The sequence below is a fragment of the Bombina bombina genome, chromosome 5 (genome assembly GCF_027579735.1).
Source record: "Bombina bombina isolate aBomBom1 chromosome 5, aBomBom1.pri, whole genome shotgun sequence".
Lineage (NCBI taxonomy): Eukaryota > Metazoa > Chordata > Amphibia > Anura > Bombinatoridae > Bombina > Bombina bombina.
The window spans coordinates 286,404,343-286,423,969 of NC_069503.1; positions in this window are offsets into that span (position 1 = coordinate 286,404,343).

The window sequence follows — 19,627 nt, forward strand, 5'->3', positions numbered from 1 at the left end:
TTAGAATAATGTGCCTTATTCATCGATGTTTATGTATCAGCAGTTTGCATATACTGTGGATTTATACATAGGGAAACCTGCCTACTAGGGAGTATATAAACAAATTTGGCTACTGAGTTCACCCTATTCTGGAATATTCTGAGCTTTATGACGACTATTAGCTGGATCTAACAGTCTCCCTAGTTCTTTAGTTCTTTATTACTTTATAGCCTCTAGATGAAAATAATGTTTGGAAAATTATAATTAAAAAAACATAGGAAAGGTATCTCCCCTCACCGTTTCCCATTCTGCTTGTCAGAGTGGGTCATATCCAACACCCCTTTCCGTCCTGTCCAGTGGTGACAACAATCCCAGAGGGGAGATACAGCTTATACCCCTTCCCATATTAGTTTAGTGCCAATAAAGTCCTGGAGGGGTACTATATCTGAGTATCTTATGTGGTTAAGACTTCATGCCTAGCTTTTATTTCCCTCTGCAATGTTATATATATTTTTTGCAACCCAGCCTCAAAAGTTCATCTCTTGGCTCCGCCCCCCCCCCCCACTCCCTTACACCCTTGAGCTTACTTTGTAAGCAAAGGAAAATAAATCCTGTAGAAATAAATATAGACAATTATTTGCATTTTGTAACTCAAATACACAACCAAAGACACAGGCAGAGAAGAATGTGACTTACAGGCAGGGAAAATAAGTAATTTTTGATAAAAAAAAATATTAAATTATTAAAAAAGTTTGGATTTCAGAATAAGTTTGGATTTTGGAATTCCAGATTTGGGTGTTTGTTCCTGTATAAACAGACAGCTAAATAATAAATACAGATCCAATTAGTTGAAAGACAGAGTGAATACAAAAAAGAAATATGAACTCAGCAAGTTTTGATTGTTACAGAAAGGGTGGGAATCAGTCGAATAATCCTAGTGCTGAGTGCTGACTGGTTTTGGAGTGTTATAAGGTGTATCCATGGCACAAAATACTATGAGTGTTGACAGAATTCTGTCATGCATTTGATTTGCCACACGTTAATTTAAAGCAACATTGTTTAAGTGTTCATCTAAAAAAATGTTATTTAAAAATGAATTTTAGTTTGTTTTTGCTATTTCTGTTCTGAAATTTTTTCTATATTGTGAATTTATTAACACCCCTGTGCTAACGTTGCTTGTTAGTCACCCCACACACACTAATTGCATATAAACATCTAATTCAATTATTTTTTTTCTGTGAGCTACACACAAACACTTGTAGAAAATAAGTTTATTTTTAATAAAAAAATATTAATTATAGAATAGGTTTTTTTGTTATTTCACACAACAAATATCATATTTAGCCATAAAAATAAAACATTAGACACATTAAAACATTTTTTAACTACAAGTCAAAGAGGGGTGGCAACCAAGTTTGAAAACATATGAATGCCCCTATTCCACTCCAGTGCTTCTATCCTTTTTAAAAATTTGGACTATACTGCACATATAGGCCCCTAGTTATCAAGCCGTCAACCTCAAATACGCTGGAATTCCACAGCGTATTTGTGGCGAGGCTGATTCGCCTTAGTCATCAAGCCCTGCTGCCCAGCAAAAGTAGAATTTAGTGACGTAAGCTTTGATCCGCCGGACTCAGTCCGACACAGATCGATTCTTACGTCACTCCAAATGTTCCGAACACAAGTACGGCACAATCTGACTACTTTTGCTAGTTATCAAAAAACTAGCAGGTACGCTCTGCACTTTTCCGGCCCAGCGTACCTGGTTTTAAATCCGCCACCCTGGAGGCGGCGGATCCCATAGGAATCAATGGGAGTCTGACCATAGCGAAAGCTCATGTTCGCTGCTGCCCGACATCCCATTGATTCCTATGGGAGATGTCTGCACCTAACACCCTAACATGTAACCCGAGTCTAAACACCCCTAATCTTCCACCCCCCCTACACCGCCGCAACTAAATACATTTATTACACTCTAAACCGCCGCATCCGGACCCCGCCACAACCTACATTATACATATTAACCCCTAATCTGCCGCCCCCTATACTGCCGCAACTAAATAAAGTTATTCCCCCCTAAACCGCCGCTCCCGGACCCCGCCGCAACAATAATAAATATGTTAACCCCTAAACCGCCGCTCCCGGACACTGCCGCCACCTACATAATACCTATTAACACCTATCCTGCCCCCCCTACACCGCTGCCACCTATAATAAATTTATTAATCCCTATCCTGCCGATTCCGGACCCCGCCGCAACTAAATAAATTGTTTAACCCCTAAACCGCCGCTCCTGGACCCCGCCGCCACCTATATTAAACTTATTAACCCCTAATCTGCCCCCCCTACACCGTTGCCACCTATAATAAATTTATTAACCCCTATCCTGCCCCCCCTATACTGCCGCAACCTATAATAAATTTATTAACCCCTATCCTGCCCCCCCTACACCGCCGCCACTATAATAAAATTATTAACCCCTAAACCTAAGTCTAACCCTAACCCTAACACCCACCTAACTTAAATATTAATTAAATACACCTAAATATTATAACTCTTATTAACTAAATTAATCCTATTTAAAACTAAATACTTACCTTTAAAATAGACCCTAATATAGCTTCAATATAAATAATAAATATATTGTATCTATCTGTGATATCCCTTTAAGACTTTCTGACTATCAGCACTTCCTCCTATTTAAGGAAGTGCTTTTCCATTACTCAGTGCCTGAAAATTAAAGTGGATTCTCTCATCCTGTGCTACTGCTCTTTCCAAGCAGTTTACTTTTCCCTTTCAGGTCATAAGTATTTTAATTTTTGAAGGCTGTTTGTATCTCAAAGTTTGCTGCACTTCTTTCCTGATTCTTTTGGACTGATACTTCTAATCGTATCCCTACGCTACCGGAACTCTATCACACGCGGCTGAAGCCGCACTCACACAAGCTGCTACCGGAACGCCGCTCTCTACTAATCTCCGGTTTAGCACTTACTCTGCTGTTATTACCGCTCTCCACGCTACACCATCGCTCCTGGGGAAATCTGGTCTTGTCACCACGCTGGTTTGGGTATCGTATTGTATACAAATCATAAGGTTTCCAAAAATAACGCTAAGTGTTTTTACTTACCTGAGGTGTATTACACTGAATTAACCTTCTCCTTGCTGGTCAATTATTGCGTGTGTGCTGGAACTTTGTATATATATTTTAGAGTGTTTGTGTGAGTGCGTGAAACATAAGGAAAGATATTTTACCATTACTTTATCTAGAGTTGAACTCTATCACTTCATTTCTTATCCTGAATATAAAGGATTTTTTCTCAATTTTTCTTTTTTGACAATATTAATGAATCATTGCTTATATAATAGAGACTTAATAAGTATCTCTCATAAGATTTATTATTATCATTCATAGAGGTTTAATCCATACTTTTCATTTCAATTACTAAAAGTAAATGCTCACCTTGAACATGCTAGTAGAACAAGTTATATTTACTAGCTGTTTACAAGAATAGAGCTACATTCCATTTATTTTATTTTTTATTAAATTTTCTCTGAAGTTTGGTGAGACAAAATTATCACACTATCTTAGGATTTATTTTTATGTTACAGGCAAATTTCAATTTATTTTAACTATGTACAATAGCTATTAAATAGTTAATAACTATTTAATAGCTACCTAGCTAAAATAAAGAGACATTTACCTGTAAAATAAAAACTAACCTAAGTTACAATTACACCTAACACTACACTATCATTAAATAAATTATTACTATTTAAAACTAAATACTTACCTGTAAAATAAACCCTAAGATAGCTACAATGTAATTAATAATTACATTGTAGCTATTTTAGGATTTATATTTATTTTATAGGTAAATTTGTATTTCTTTTAGCTAGTTAGAATAGTTATTAAATAGTTATTAACTATTTAATATCTACCTAGCTAAAATAAATACAAAATTAACTGTAAAATAAATCCTAACCTAAGTTACAATTAAACCTAACACTACACTATCATTAAATAAATTAAATTAATTAACTACAAATAACTACAATTAAATACAATTAAATAAACTAACTAAAGTACAAAAAAATAAAAAAAAATAAGTTACAAACATTTAAAAAATATTACAACAATTTTAAGCTACTTACACCTAATCTAAGCCCCCTAATAAAATAACAAAGCCCCCCAAAATAAAAAAAATGCCCTACCCTATTCTACATTAAAAAGTTAACAGCTCTATTACCTTACCAGCCCTTAAAAGGGCCTTTTGCGGGGCATGCCCCAAAGAAATCAGCTCTTTTGCCTGAAAAAAAATAATTACAACCCCCCCAACATTAAAACCCACCACCCACACACCCCTACTATAACCCAAACCCCCCTTAAATAAATCTAACACTACCCCCTGAAGATCATCCTACCTTTAGCCATCTTCAGCCAGCCGACCACCAATGGAACAGAAGAGGACATCTGCAGCGGCCGAAGTCATCATCCAAGGGGCGCTGAAGAAGTCTTCCATCCGATTGAAGTCATCATCCAAGGGGTGCTGAAGAGGTCTTCCATCCGAATGAAGTCTTCATCCAGGCGGCGTCTTCAATCTTCATCCATCCGGAGCGGAGCGGAACCATCTTCAGACGAGCCGATGCGGAGCCATCTTCTTCCACCGACGACTTCCCGACAAATGACGGTTCCTTTAAGTGACGTCATCCAAGATGGCGTCCCTCGAATTCCGATTGGCTGATAGGATTCTATCAGCCAATCGGAATTAAGGTAGGAAAAATCTGATTGGCTGATTGAATCAGCCAATCAGATTGAGCTTGCATTCTATTGGCTGTTCCGATCAGCCAATAGAATGCAAGCTCAATCTGATTGGCTGATTGGATCAGCCAATTGGATTGAACTTCAATCTGATTGGCTGATTCAATCAGCCAATCAGATTTTTCCTACCTTAATTCCGATTGGCTGATAGAATCCTATCAGCCAATCGCTATTCGAGGGACGCCATCTTGGATGACGTCACTTAAAGGAACAATCATTCATCGGGAAGTCGTCGGTGGAAGAAGATGGCTCCGCGTCGGCTCGTCTGAAGATGGCTCTGCTCCGGATGGATGAAGATTGAAGATGCCGCCTGGGGTAGTGTTAGACTTTATTTAAGCAGGGTTCGGGTTAGAGTAGGGGTGTGTGGGTGGTGGGTTTTAATGTTGGGGGGGTTGTAATTTTTTTTTACAGGCAAAAGAGCTGATTTCTTCGTGGCATGCCCCGTAAAAGGCCCTTTTAAGGGCTGGTAAGGTAATAGAGCTGTTAACTTTTTAATGTAGAATAGGGTAGGGCATTTTTTTATTTTGGGGGGCTTTGTTATTTTATTAGGGGGCTTAGATTAGGTGTAAGTAGCTTAAAATTGTTGTAATATTTTTTAAATATTTGTAACTTATTTTTTTTAAATTTTTTGTAACTTAGTTTTTTTTATTTTTTGTACTTTAGTTAGTTTATTTAATTGTATTTAATTGTAGTTATTTGTAGTTAATTAATTTAATTTATTTAATGATAGTGTAGTGTTAGGTTTAATTGTAACTTAGGTTAGGATTTATTTTACAGTTAATTTTGTATTTCTTTTAGCTAGGTAGATATTAAATAGTTAATAACTATTTAATAACTATTCTAACTAGCTAAAATAAATACAAAGTTACCTGTAAAATAAATATAAATCCTAAAATAGCTACAATGTAATTATTAATTACATTGTAGCTATCTAAGGCCTAGATTTGGAGTTTGGCGGTAGCCGTGAAAACCAGCGTTAGAGGCTCCTAACGCTGGTTTTAGGCTACCTCCGGTATTTGGAGTCATTAAAAAAAGGGTCTAACGCTCACTTTTCAGCCGCGACTTTTCCATACCGCAGATCCCCTTAAGTCAATTGCGTATCCTATCTTTTCAATGGGATTTTTCTAACTCCGGTATTTAGAGTTGTGTCTGAAGTGAGCGTTAGAATTCTAACGACAAAACTCCAGCCGCAGAAAAAAGTCAGTAGTTAAGAGCTTTCTGGGCTAACGCCGGTTCATAAAGCTCTTAACTACTGTACTCTAAAATACACTAACACCCATAAACTACCTATGTACCCCTAAACCGAGGTCCCCCCACATCGCCGCCACTCGATTAAATTTTTTTAACCCCTAATCTGCCGACCGCCACCTACGTTATACTTATGTACCCCTAATCTGCTGCCCCTAACACCGCCGACCCCTATATTATATTTATTAACCCCTAACCTGCCCCCCACAATGTCGCAGCCAGCTACCTACAATAATTAACCCCTAATCTGCCGACCGCAAAGAGCCGCCACCTACATTATAGCTATGTTCCCCTAATCTGCTGCCCCTAACACCGCCGACCCCTATATTATATTTATTATCCCCTAATCTGCCCCCCTCAACGTCGCCTCCACCTGCCTACACTTATTAACCCCTAATCTGCCGAGCGGACCGCACCGCTATTATTATAAAGTTATTAACCCCTAATCCGCCTCACTAACCCTATAATAAATAGTATTAACCCCTAATCTGCCCTCCCTAACATCGCCGACACCTAACTTCAATTATTAACCCCTAATCTGCCGATTTGAGCTCACCGCTATTCTAATAAATGTATTAACCCCTAAAGCTAAGTCTAACCCTATTTTAAGGATTTTAAGGAATAGTTAAGAATCACAGTCCAACTCACAGCTCTTTTTGAGCGCTCCCCACCCCCACCTTGCACACTTTCACACATCTGATATTGGGAGCATATCAGACTTGGGGAAGCAAGTTGAGTCTGATCTAAGCTTCACTCCTCACCCCCTCTTTTTGTAATCAAATTTTCTCCCGTTGAGTGAACATTAGAAACAGTATGGACATGTTTAACCTTAGAGATAACATATTATCTGACATATCCAACAACTCTGATGATATACAATCAGATAACACGAACATAGATATACAAGAAGAAATGATTGAACTAGAAAATATAATGATGAGAGAAATTAAACATAAAATTGAAATAATATTTATGGAAAAATACACCAGTTCTAATATGGTCCCAAGGGGACTTAGTTAAAGAAAAATTGCACTTTTGAATTAGAAGAAGATCATGAAAACGAATGGTGCAATGTGCTTGAAAAAGCATCTTTAGATCTAATGCAAGTGATTATTAAATCTCGCACTAGGACATTAGGGAACCTTTCTATAAAAATTAATCAATTTAAAGAAACGCTAAAACCATATATGGAGGACATCAAATTTAAAGAAAAACAACTGACTATTATTCAAAATATGAAAGATCTAAACGCTAGTATATATAACAGTAAAAGGAAAAAATTAGAAAGAGATGAAACAGATTATAATCAAAATAAAAAAATTACATCTAAAAACGGGGAATGCATTGAAGAAAATGACACAGAAATAGAAGAAATAGAGATGGGAATAACAACAAAAGATACAATTAATAAAAATAAAAATGGTAATAATGATCTTTTTAAAAAATCCAATAAAAAGAATCAACAATATTCAAATAATAGAAACGATTATGGGAATAGAGAAAGACGGATTAATAACAATGAAATAGAATATGAAGAAAACCATGAACAACACACAGGGATATATTCAGATAGACATAGGGAGGAAGATAATTTCAGATATTATCCAAAAAGGAATTATAGAACCTATAGAAATGGATATGGGCAAAACTATAAAGACAGAGATGATTATGATAGAATAAGAGACACTAATCATAGAGACAGATCTAATAATCATAACTATAACCAAACATATCATTGGGAATATAAAAATTCAAATAGAAATAATTATACAAATAATTGGAGGAATAGAGAGCATTACACGAATGATTGGGACAGAAGACAAAATTGGAGGAGGCATACACAAAATTCAGATAGAAATTTCCAAGAAAGACAGGATTACAGACATTACAATCAGGAAGAATATAATTCAAATTATGACAGACGAACATATACTACATATAATGATTATCCAAGACATCAAAACTATAGGGAACATAATTCCAATTATAATAGATATCAAAGTAGGAACAAAGAAACTAGAGATTCACAAGGAAAGATAGAATTAAAGAATAGATATGAAGTATTAGAACCCTTAGATGAAAACACAAATGGAAACCAACATTTTTTAGGGATAGGACAAAAACACCCATCCACATCCAACACTTTACAGCAAGAAAACAGAGAGAGATTAAAAAATCAAAAGAAAAGAAGATTAGAGGTAGTAGAGGAAGAAGAGGTAGAGAGCCCAAGAAATCACAAAAAAGTGAGATAAACAGTTCAGCTACCAACAATACAAATAAAGGTATTTTTAATTTAAGTGACAAACCTTTAAACAAAGAACAGGAGAATATTCTGGCCAAAGGTCTATCATTTGCCCCAACCACACGGTTAAATAAATTTAATACTCTAATCAGTGCAAATCAATTTATACGCAAACTCACTTTAAAAAGACATTTTGCAAAAAATCCTCAAGAAAATCAATTACAAACCAAAGGAACTGAATACATCCACACATCACTTAAACCTAAATCATCATATTACCCAACACAGGACAAAGGAACACATATTGAAATGTTTGAAAGATTAATAAAAGAAGATATAAAAAATGTGAAATTAACAAAAGGAAACCATCTAATCTGACTAGGAAGGAGAAAACTATCCTAAAAGAACTTAAAGAAGACCCAACAATTACAATAAAGCAAGCAGATAAAGGTGGAGGGCCGGTCATATTAAACACCAAAGACTATATAACAGAAGCTAATAGAATACTAGGAGATACAGAAACCTATAGAAAATTACCATTCAACCCAATTCAAAAACAAACAAAAAATTTTGAAATAATCTTAAATACTGCTAAAACAGCAGGAATAATAAATAATCAAGAGTACCAATTCATAAATATACAATATCCAAAAACACCAGTTTTCTATTATCTCCCCAAAATACACAAAACATTAGATCATCCGCCTGGCCGTCCCATAATTTCCGGAATTGATGCCCTTACTTCAAACATGTCACAATACGTGGATACATTCTTGCAAAAATATGTGCACAACCTGCCGTCACACTTAAAAGACACTACAGATTTTCTAAATATACTGACAACCATAACATGGCAAGAAGACTATACATTAGTTACATGTGATGTAAATTCATTATACACCAACATACAACATAAATTAGGAATAGAAGCTTCAGAACACTACTTAAATACAGATTATGAAATGAAAACCCCTCAGATCAAATTCATCTTAAACTGTATGCAATTTATATTAGAAAATAATTATTTTAATTTCAACAAAACATTCTATTTGCAATTACAAGGAACGGCTATGGGCACGAGGTTTGCACCCAGCTATGCAAACTTATTCATGGGGAGATTTGAGGATAAACATATCCTACACTCCCCATGGGGTGCAAACCTCGTGCTCTATAGGAGATTCATAGACGACATATTTCTGATCTGGAAGGGAGATCAAGAACTCCTGAGTCTATTTCTAGAAGACATAAATTGTAATACTTGGGGTTTAAGCTTCACCCATGAATATAGTAAAACAAATATACATTTCTTAGATGTTCAAATAAATATCAAAAACAATACTATAACAACTGAGACATATTTCAAACCCACAGATACAAATAGTTATATACATCCCGACAGCTGTCATTTGGAAAGATGGATCAATAACACACCTAAAGGCCAGTTCTATAGAATTAGGAAAAACTGCTCAGAGGAAAATACATTTCAGAAACAAGCTAATACTTTGGAAATGAAATTCAAAGAGAAAGGATATAAAGATACAATAATACAAGAAGCTAAAGCCCAAGCAACAAATAAAGATAGAACAGAATTACTTAAATATGCAAAAAGGAATAAAAATAAATTTCAGAATCAAATATCATTTATTACAGAATACAATGAGGATCATAAAATTATAAAAAAGATTTTAGATAAACACTGGCACATAATCAGAAAGGACCCACTACTATCAGATATTGTTAAACAACGCCCAACACTTATATTCAGAAAGACAAATAATTTGAAAAATATACTAGCTCCCAGTCAGTTTAATAAAACACTAAAATCAAGAGATAAAGATCTACAGGGAAATGCATTGCAAGGCTTCTTTCCCTGCACCAGCTGCAAAGCATGCAAATTTGGCAAAAAAAAGTAAGGAAGTAATATCCTCTAATAATAATTACAAATATCCCATAAAAGATACCATTAGATGTTCTGACACAAACATAATTTACTTAATTCAATGCCAGTGTAAATTACAGTACTTAGGACAAACGAGCAGACCATTACATGATAGAATCAGAGAACACCTTTCCAATATTAAAAGAGGTAACTGTAAACATTTACTTTCCAAACACTTTACAGAACAACACCATAAAAAAACGGTAGGATTCATATATTGGGGCATAAAAAAAGTACATAATGACAGAGGAGGTAACATGGAAAAAATGTTGTTATTAAAAGAAGCTGAATTAATATTTAAGTTTAATACACTCACTCCTAATGGCCTGAATGCAGAACTCAACCTAAATCCATTTATATAATAAAAGAAACTTACATTAGAATACCAATACATTCCCCACTCCAATCCTATAGGTAATATATATAATATCGGTTATACATACAACTAGAGAAATGTTTGAATTTGTAAACACATCTCCTATACGTATCCTATGCCAAATATACAGGCAATATATAAGGAGCCAGCTATGTGGATTGCTGTAGACATGCAAACTTTGCCTATATAATATATAATGTATATCAGAATATCTTCAGAATTTATAATTCGAGGAATATATACTCTATACAGCTATTATATATCTTTCCACTTAGCATAAATCGTCATATACTATTTTATTTCTATTTAGTGATCGTATTGCATCTCATTTTGTTAACCTTCTTTTTGTTAATATTGTTATTAGAGTAATATATATATAAGACAAGATTACAACATTTAGCAAACCATCAGCATATTAAGAGCATAACCTCTAATTGATTAGGGGGAGTATCCGAATTTCTAAGAACTATAAAGGAGCTTAAGGAACACACTAGAGTATACAGTCTTGATAAAGGCGCAAGGTACAGCGCTGAAACGCGTAGAAAACGACATCGAGTGTGGATACTATTAGCTCCAGCAGAAGGATTACAGGAACACTCCCCCCACGATCCAGCTACCCGATAGGTCCTCCGTGCACCACGTCAGACGGACATCAAACACACCTGGGTAGGAAGTAGTTGTGGAAGCGACCCAAACGGCGGCACGCCGACGGGAGAAACAACAAACTCAGCTTGTACACAGAAGCACTCTTCCCAGAACCCACGGCATCACGATAAATATCACGGAGGTAAGGGATATCGGAGGTCCGGTTAGGGGGAGTCAAGCCAATTTGTTTTTACCATTTAGACTTTTTAATCTAAGGACTAGTTGTGGCCACAACTTAGGAATATCCTATCAGATATATTACTAAAGAATCACAATATCTGAACTCACTGAAAACCATTATTTTTAAATAATTACACTTTTTCATAGGATATGGACATGCTCTAATATATGCTTTAATTACAAAGATACGGAACATCTTATGAATTGTCTACAGTAACAGTATTTGTATTTGTATTTTAACATGTTTTAAGTAAATGTTTTTTTCTAAACTACTGTATATTTTTTTCATTCACTTATAAGTATATTTACAATATTGTATTTACAACATTGTGCTTACACATTACGGATAGAAGTGTTAAGGAATAGGAGTAATACCAGTAGCATCTGATGTGGATGGGAATATTACTAATGCACATATATACACACACTGCACTTCAAACTAAGTTTTAAACAATATATATTGTTACAAAATTGCCGATTAGGAGAAATAATGTTTTAACACGGAGTACACTCTTTTGTAGAACAACACTAGCACAGCGATTAATTTATTTACACTTTAATTTAGGATTTTTGTGAGAAGATTTTAAGGATTTTAAGGAATAGTTAAGAATCACAGTCCAACTCACAGCTCTTTTTGAGCGCTCCCCACCCCCACCTTGCACACTTTCACACATCTGATATTGGGAGCATATCAGACTTGGGGAAGCAAGTTGAGTCTGATCTAAGCTTCACTCCTCACCCCTCTTTTTCTAACCCTAACACTAACACCCCCCTAAGTTAAATATCATTTTAATCTAACGAAATTAATTAACTCTTATTAAATAAATTATTCCTATTTAAAGCTAAATACTTACCTGCAAAATAAATCCTAATATAGCTACAATATAAATTATAATTATATTATAGCTATTTTAGGATTAATATTTATTTTACAGGTAACTTTGTATTTATTTTAACCAGGTACAATAGCTATTAAATAGTTAAGAACTATTTAATAGCTAAAATAGTTAAAATAATTACAAATTTACCTGTAAAATAAATCCTAACCTAAGTTACAATTAAACCTAACACTACACTATCAATAAATTAATTAAATACAATTCCTACAAATAAATACAATTAAATAAACTAACTAAAGTACAAAAAATAAAATAGAACTAAGTTACAAAAAATAAAAAAATATTTACAAACATAAGAAAAATATTACAACAATTTTAAACTAATTACACCTACTCTAAGCCCCCTAATAAAATAACAAAGCCCCCCAAAATAAAAAAATGCCCTACCCTATTCTAGATTACTAAAGTTCAAAGCTCTTTTACCTTACCAGCCCTGAACAGGGCCCTTTGCGGGGCATGCCCCAAGAAGTTCAGCTCTTTTGCCTGTAAAATAAAACATACAATACCCCACCCCCCCAACATTACAACCCACCACCCACATACCCCTAATCTAACCCAAACCCCCCTTAAATAAACCTAACACTAAGGTGGCGGCGGTATAGGGGGGGCAGGATAGGGGTTACTAGGTATAATGTAGGTGGCGGTGGGCTCCGCTAGCGGCGGTTTAGGGGTTAATACATTTATTATAGTTGTGGCGGGGTCTAGGAGCGGCGGTGTAGGGGTTAATAACTTTAGTTGTGGGGGGCTCCGGGGGTGCCGGTATAGGGGGTAGAACAGTGTAGTTTAGTGTGAGTGCTTAGTGACAGGGGTATCAATAAAGCTGTGAAAAAGCCGAAGAGCAGCGAGATGAGTGATAACTATCACAGTCCGCTGCTCATCGCCCCGTACTTGGTGCGTGGGTTTTTTACAGCTTTATTGATAACTTTGGCGAGCATATTCAGGTCCGCGGCGGCGATGTGAGGCGAGCTTAGGCGGGCGTATTGGGGCCGGCAATGGCAGGTAAGTAGACACGTTGATAACTAGGCCTCATGGTGTCGCTTGGCTCCTTTGTAGTGCCAGAGCACCCTTAAGTCATCTAGTAAACTGGACATTTGTAATGCAACCCCTGCTACTCTGATGCATATGAGACCACTCATTTGAAAGACAGTAATTCCGATCAGCCAATAGAATGCGAGCTCAATCTGATTGGCTGATTGGATCAGCCAATCGGATTGAACTTGAATCTGATTGGCTGATTCAATCAGCCAATCAGATTTTTCCTACCTTAATTCCGATTGGCTGATAGAATCCTATCAGCCAATTGGAATTCGAGGGACGCCATCTTGGATGACGTCCCTTAAAGGAGCCTTCATTCGTCGGTAGTCCATCGGGGAAGAAGGATGTTCCGCGTCGGCGGAATGAAGATGGATCCTGAAGAAGAAGATTGAAGACCCCGCTTGGAAGATGACATCGCCCGGATGGAAGACTTCTTCAGCGCCGCTTGGAAGATGACATCGCCCGGATGGAAGACTTCTTCAGCGCCACTTGGAAGATGACTTCATCGGATGGAAGACTTTTTCAGCGCCCCTTGGAGGATCACTTCTGCCACTCCGGATCTCCTCTTCGGTTCCATCGGTGGGTCGGCTGGCTGAAGACAACTCAAGGTAGGATGATCTTCAGGGGGGTAGTGTTAGATTTTTTTAAGGGAGGGTTTGGGTTAGATTAGGGGTATGTGGGTGGTGGGTTTTAATGTTGGGGGGGGTTGTATTTTTCTTTTACAGGAAAAAGAGCAGTTTTCTTTGGGGCATGCCCCGCAAAAGGCCCTTTTAAAGGCTGATAAGGTAAAAGAGCTTTGAACTTTTTTATTTTAGAATAGGGTAGGGCATTTTTTTATTTGGGGGGCTTTGTTATTTTATTAGGGGGCTTAGAGTAGGTGTAATTAGTTTAAAATTGTTGTAATATTTTTCTAATGTTTGTAAATATTTTTTTAGTTAGTTTATTTAATTGTATTTATTTGTAGGTATTGTATTTAATTAATTTATTGATAGTGTAGTGTTAGGTTTAATTGTAACTTAGGTTAGGATTTATTTTACAGGTAATTTTGTTATTATTTTAACTAGGTAGCTATTAAATAGTAAATAACTATTTAATAGCTATTGTACCTGGTTAAAAAAAATACAAAGTTGCCTGTAAAATAAATATTAATCCTAAAATAGCTACAATATAATTATAATTTATATTGTAGCTATATTAGGATTTATTTTACAGGTAAGTATTTAGCTTTAAATAGGAATAATTTATTTAATAAGAGTTAATTTATTTCGTTAGATTTAAATTATATTTAACTTAGGGGGGTGTTAGTGTTAAGGTTAGACTTAGCTTTAGGGGTTAATAAATTTATTAGAGTAGCGGTGAGGTCCGGTCGGCATATTAGGGGTTAATACTTGAAGTTAGGTGTCGGCGATGTTAGGGAGAGCAGATTAGGGGTTAATACTATTTATTTATAGGGTTATTGAGGCGGGAGTGAGGCAGATTAGGGGTTAATACATTTATTATAGTAGTGGTGAGGTCCGGTCGGCAGATTAGGGGTTAATAATTGTAGGTAGCTGGTGGCGACGTTGGGGGCTGCAGATTAGGGGTTAATAAATATAATATAGGGGTCGGTGGTGTTAGGGGCAGCAGATTAGGGGTTCATAGGGATAATGTAGGTTGCGGCGGTGTGCTGTCGGCAGATTAGGGGTTAAAAAATTATAATAGAGTGGCGGCGATGTGGGGGGGGCCTCGGTTTAGGGGTACATAGGTAGTTTATGGGTGTTAGTGTACTTTAGAGCACAGTAGTTAAGAGCTTTATGAACCGGCGTTAGCCCAGAAAGCTCTTAACTCCTGACTTTTTTCTGCGGCTGGAGTTTTGTCGTTAGATTTCTAACGCTCACTTCAGCCAAGACTCTAAATACTAGCGTTAGAAAGATCCCATTGAAAAGATAGGCTACGCAAATGGCGTAGGGGGATCTGCGATATGGAAAAGTCGCGGCTGGAAAGTAAGCGTTAGACCCTTTCCTGACTGACTCTAAATACCAGCGGTAGCCCAAAACCAGCGTTAGGAGCCTCTAACGCTGCTTTTGACGGCTAACGCAGAACTCTAAATCTAGGCGTTTATTTGCAAAAGTAGGAATGTAAGCTTTAGATCAGGCCCATTTTTGGTTCAGCACCTCGGTAGTGCTTGCTGATTGGTAAATAAATGTATCAAACCAATCAGCAAGTGCTACGCTTACATTCCTGCCTTTGAAAATAAAGATAGCAAGAGAACAAATAAAAATTGATAATAAGAGTAAATTAGAAAGTTGATTAAAATTGCATGCTCCCTCTGAATCATAAAAGAAAATATTTGGTTTTAGTATCCCTTTAAGTTTAAATTTGATGAGGATGTATGTCAGGCTTCCGGTACACAGCAGAGACATATACCTGTTCTCTGGTGACCTTCCTGTGGTCGCCATCACCATGTTGGATTTCTTGCACCATTCTTAGAGCCAGAGCTTGTTACTCCACAAGAACAATCAGTAATGTTTGTACCAAACTACAAACTCTTCTAAAATGACATGAGACTTTGATTGTTTACTTTGGTGATGTTGATATTCAGTTTCACACTGGTGCACAAGATGCCACAAGATGACACAGGAGTCTCCACTTCACATTGGAATCCATCTCCTTGCTAGCCCTATCATTTCTCATAGTTCTGATACTCTGGTATCAGACTACGTAGCCTCCAAAAGCTCACTTTAGTGTGTCATTCTAATTCTCTTAAAGTGCTTCCTACCTACTTTATTTCTACTTTTTACTGGTCTACATGCCTGTTTTTTATAATTACACTATCTGTGTTAAACCTCAGTCTTATTGCACCTATTTTGACTCTGCTTGACCTTAGTTTGAATCATTATTTGCCTCACTTCAGGCTTTCTCTGGTAGAAGTATTTGTCAGGGTGAGCTATTGCCTGTATTTGAGTACCAGAGCTTCAGGTGAAGGTGATTAACACTGAGGGGCCTATTTATCAAGCTCCGTATGTAGCTTGATGCACCGTGTTTCTGACGAGTCTTCAGGCTCGCCAGAAACACAAGTTATGAAGCAGCGGTCTAAAGACCTGTCCGCTCCATAACCTGTCCACCTGCTCTGAGGTGGCGTACAGACATTGCCAGAAATCAACCCAATCCAATACGATCGGGTTGATTGACACCCCCCTGCTAGCCGCCGATTGTATGCTGTCAGCATTTATCGATGTGTAGCGGACATGATCCGCAAAATCGGATCATGTCCACTTGCACGTTCTTAAATAGGCCCCTGAGTGTCAGGAATAGGGTTAATTGCAGTGCCATCAGTTCATGGATAGGGTCAATTGAGATTATTTTACATTGCAGTTAGAATTTATGGTGTTAGAGGAAGACCACAGCTATGGTTAATTGTGGTAGGATCATAGTTTTTTTAGCAATTTTCAAAGGAGTCTTTATGCATTTCTGTATTTTAATAGTAAAAATATATTTATAAATAGTGCACGGTAATAGTGCAATAAGGATATAATTTAGCTCATCATTTTTCTACTGAAAAAGGATTTAGAGAATATATTTCAATTGCAAAAATGCATATGTGGTGATATCTATCTACTACTCCTATGGGAAATGGATTCAGTTACTTCACTAATGTTATGCACATAATAAAATTCAAGATATGCAAATATAGATGTGACATTGGTAAACCAGAACAAAAAATGTAAATGTGAAAAAAATATTAATGGTTTTCATATGCATGAGATAAAACTTCTAAGTACAATCAGAATGGTCTGAAAAGCAGAATATTGTAATACTAATACAACTGTTCCTAAGCACCATTTCATGAACTTTTATCAAAAAAGGCTTTACATTAGATAATGTCTGATTTAATATAGCTGCACAAAACACGCATTCATTTTTATTACAATAGAAATGTAACTTGCATCACAAACAAAGGATTATATTCAATAAGCAGCTATACTGGATGCTGCATTGCTCTTTATCTGTCATTGCCAATAAAGTATTAAATCAGAGTCCATTGTTAGATATTAGTTTTACAACTTTTATTCATACGCTTTATGATAAAATAGCTTTGAAACTCATATATAAAAATATATACATTTTTAGTACTAAGGTTCTTCCACACTCAGCTAATGGTATGCTATGGGGGACAAATATTATATGACTTATAAGTTGGATCACAAATAATAAAAAAAAAAAATTAAAGGGACACTACAGTCAAAATTAAAGGGACACTACAGTCAAAATTAAAGGGACACTACAGTCAAAATTAAACTTTCAAAAAGAGCATGCAGTTTTAAGAGACTTTGCTTACAATATCAGATTTTGCATTATAATCACACTTTCTGAGGCAACAACTCCTACTGAACATATGCACAAGTTCAAAGTGTATACGTATACTAGTCTGTGATTGGGTGATGGCTGTCACATGATACAAAGGCTGACAAATGTAGGGAAAAAAATACATTTGTCAGAAAAAAATCTACTTCTTATTTCAAATTAATAGTAAGTGTTATTGCATTGTATTTTTATTATGCACTTGTTAATTACGCAAATCTATTGTATTTAATGGTCATTTAAATTAGATATAAAAATACTTGACACAATTTCAACTGAATGGTTATTACTTATAATATAGTTTTCCTCCTGTTTTTGTAGCTCTCTTCATATTCTCTTATTTTAATGCTTTACAGGGGCTGGTTGGAAAACCTCTGCTTTTTCATACAGGACACCACAATTACATTTTCTTTGCACTCTGTGGGGCCGATTTATCAAAGTCTGGCGGACATGATATGCTGCAGCGTATCATGTTCGCCAGACATCACTGAATACGCTGTCGGCATTTAACATTGCACAGGCAGCTCTAGTGAACTGCTTGTGCAATGCTGCCTTCTGCAGATTTGCGGCCAATCGGCCGCTAGCAGGGGGTATCAATCAACCCGATCGTACACGATCGGGCGGATTGATGTCTGCAGCCTCAGAGGCGGCAGACCAGATAAGGAGCATTCGGCCCTTGATAAATTGGCCCCTAAGACAGAAGCAGTGAACAATAACAGATTAGTAATGCTGATCGCTTTTTCACAGCTTTTTTCGTACACTTTGGGTTAGCACACACAATACCGAGAGGGAAGTTAATAACTTAAGTTGTTTTTATACAGAGAGCAAAAGTTACATGACATGAATTAAAAAAGACCACATTAATATAGAGCAATGCAACCGCTGCTAAGTGTACAGCTCCGCTCTGTATTGTACATGCTAATCTGAGGTGCACAATATAGCTTGTTAAAAACAAGTCAATGTCACTGATCTGTGAATGTGCAATGCTTCTGTCACAGGGCCCTGTTTTATAATGGTATCAGAATTGCGATTAATGAAATTGCTGTTAGAAGACCATCTCGCTAAGAAGCATTTTACTATACTTCACTGTGGGAGGCGATGGTTCTCTGCTAAAGGCAGTATCACCATCTACAGCGACGATGTAGAGTAAATGATCACTTTAGACAGTATTGAATTGCAAAGGTGAGATCAAACACCAAGATTACAAGCTGTGCGCTAAACCTGGTGCGTAAATAACACTAATAAATTAGCGGTATTGCACTCTCCATAGCACTGCCATTACAAATTTCGCAAAAACCTTCTTTTGATGTGCGATATGGTGCGTTAAGCTCCATACCGCACAAAAGCCAAGGCCTGACTTGACTTGGCGTGCTCATGCACGTTTTCCCCCATAGACATCAATGGAGAGAAAGTGTTAGAAAAAACTAGCATAAACCCCTAGTCTAAATACATTAAAGTGTCACAAATGATCAATGTTTTCATATCTTGAATATTTTATGCTATTAGGGAGACGTCCCTCTAATTTGATGTTTTTATTTTAATTAGTATATTGTTTATATGCATTTTATTATTTTATAAAATATATTTCCTACCCAAAGTGACTATATAAATCCTTTCTTTATATCTTTCCAAAGTGTCAGATAATATGGCAATATAGATTCGTACACTATATAGTTTCAGCATTTTGTGGAAACTCTTATTCCAATCTAAATATTTCACCTTGTAACTCACAACATATATTTCACATATTTATGATTCTTTTATTGATAAAATATCATTTATACTTTTAGTATACCTTCAGCTATCAGTAGCGCACCTATCACCCCCAATCACTTACTCTATAGTTTGTTGAAAGACGGAAGGATCTTTCTAATTTTAGGTGTTTGGTAACTAACCTTTATTACCAGCGCACTACTATACCCTC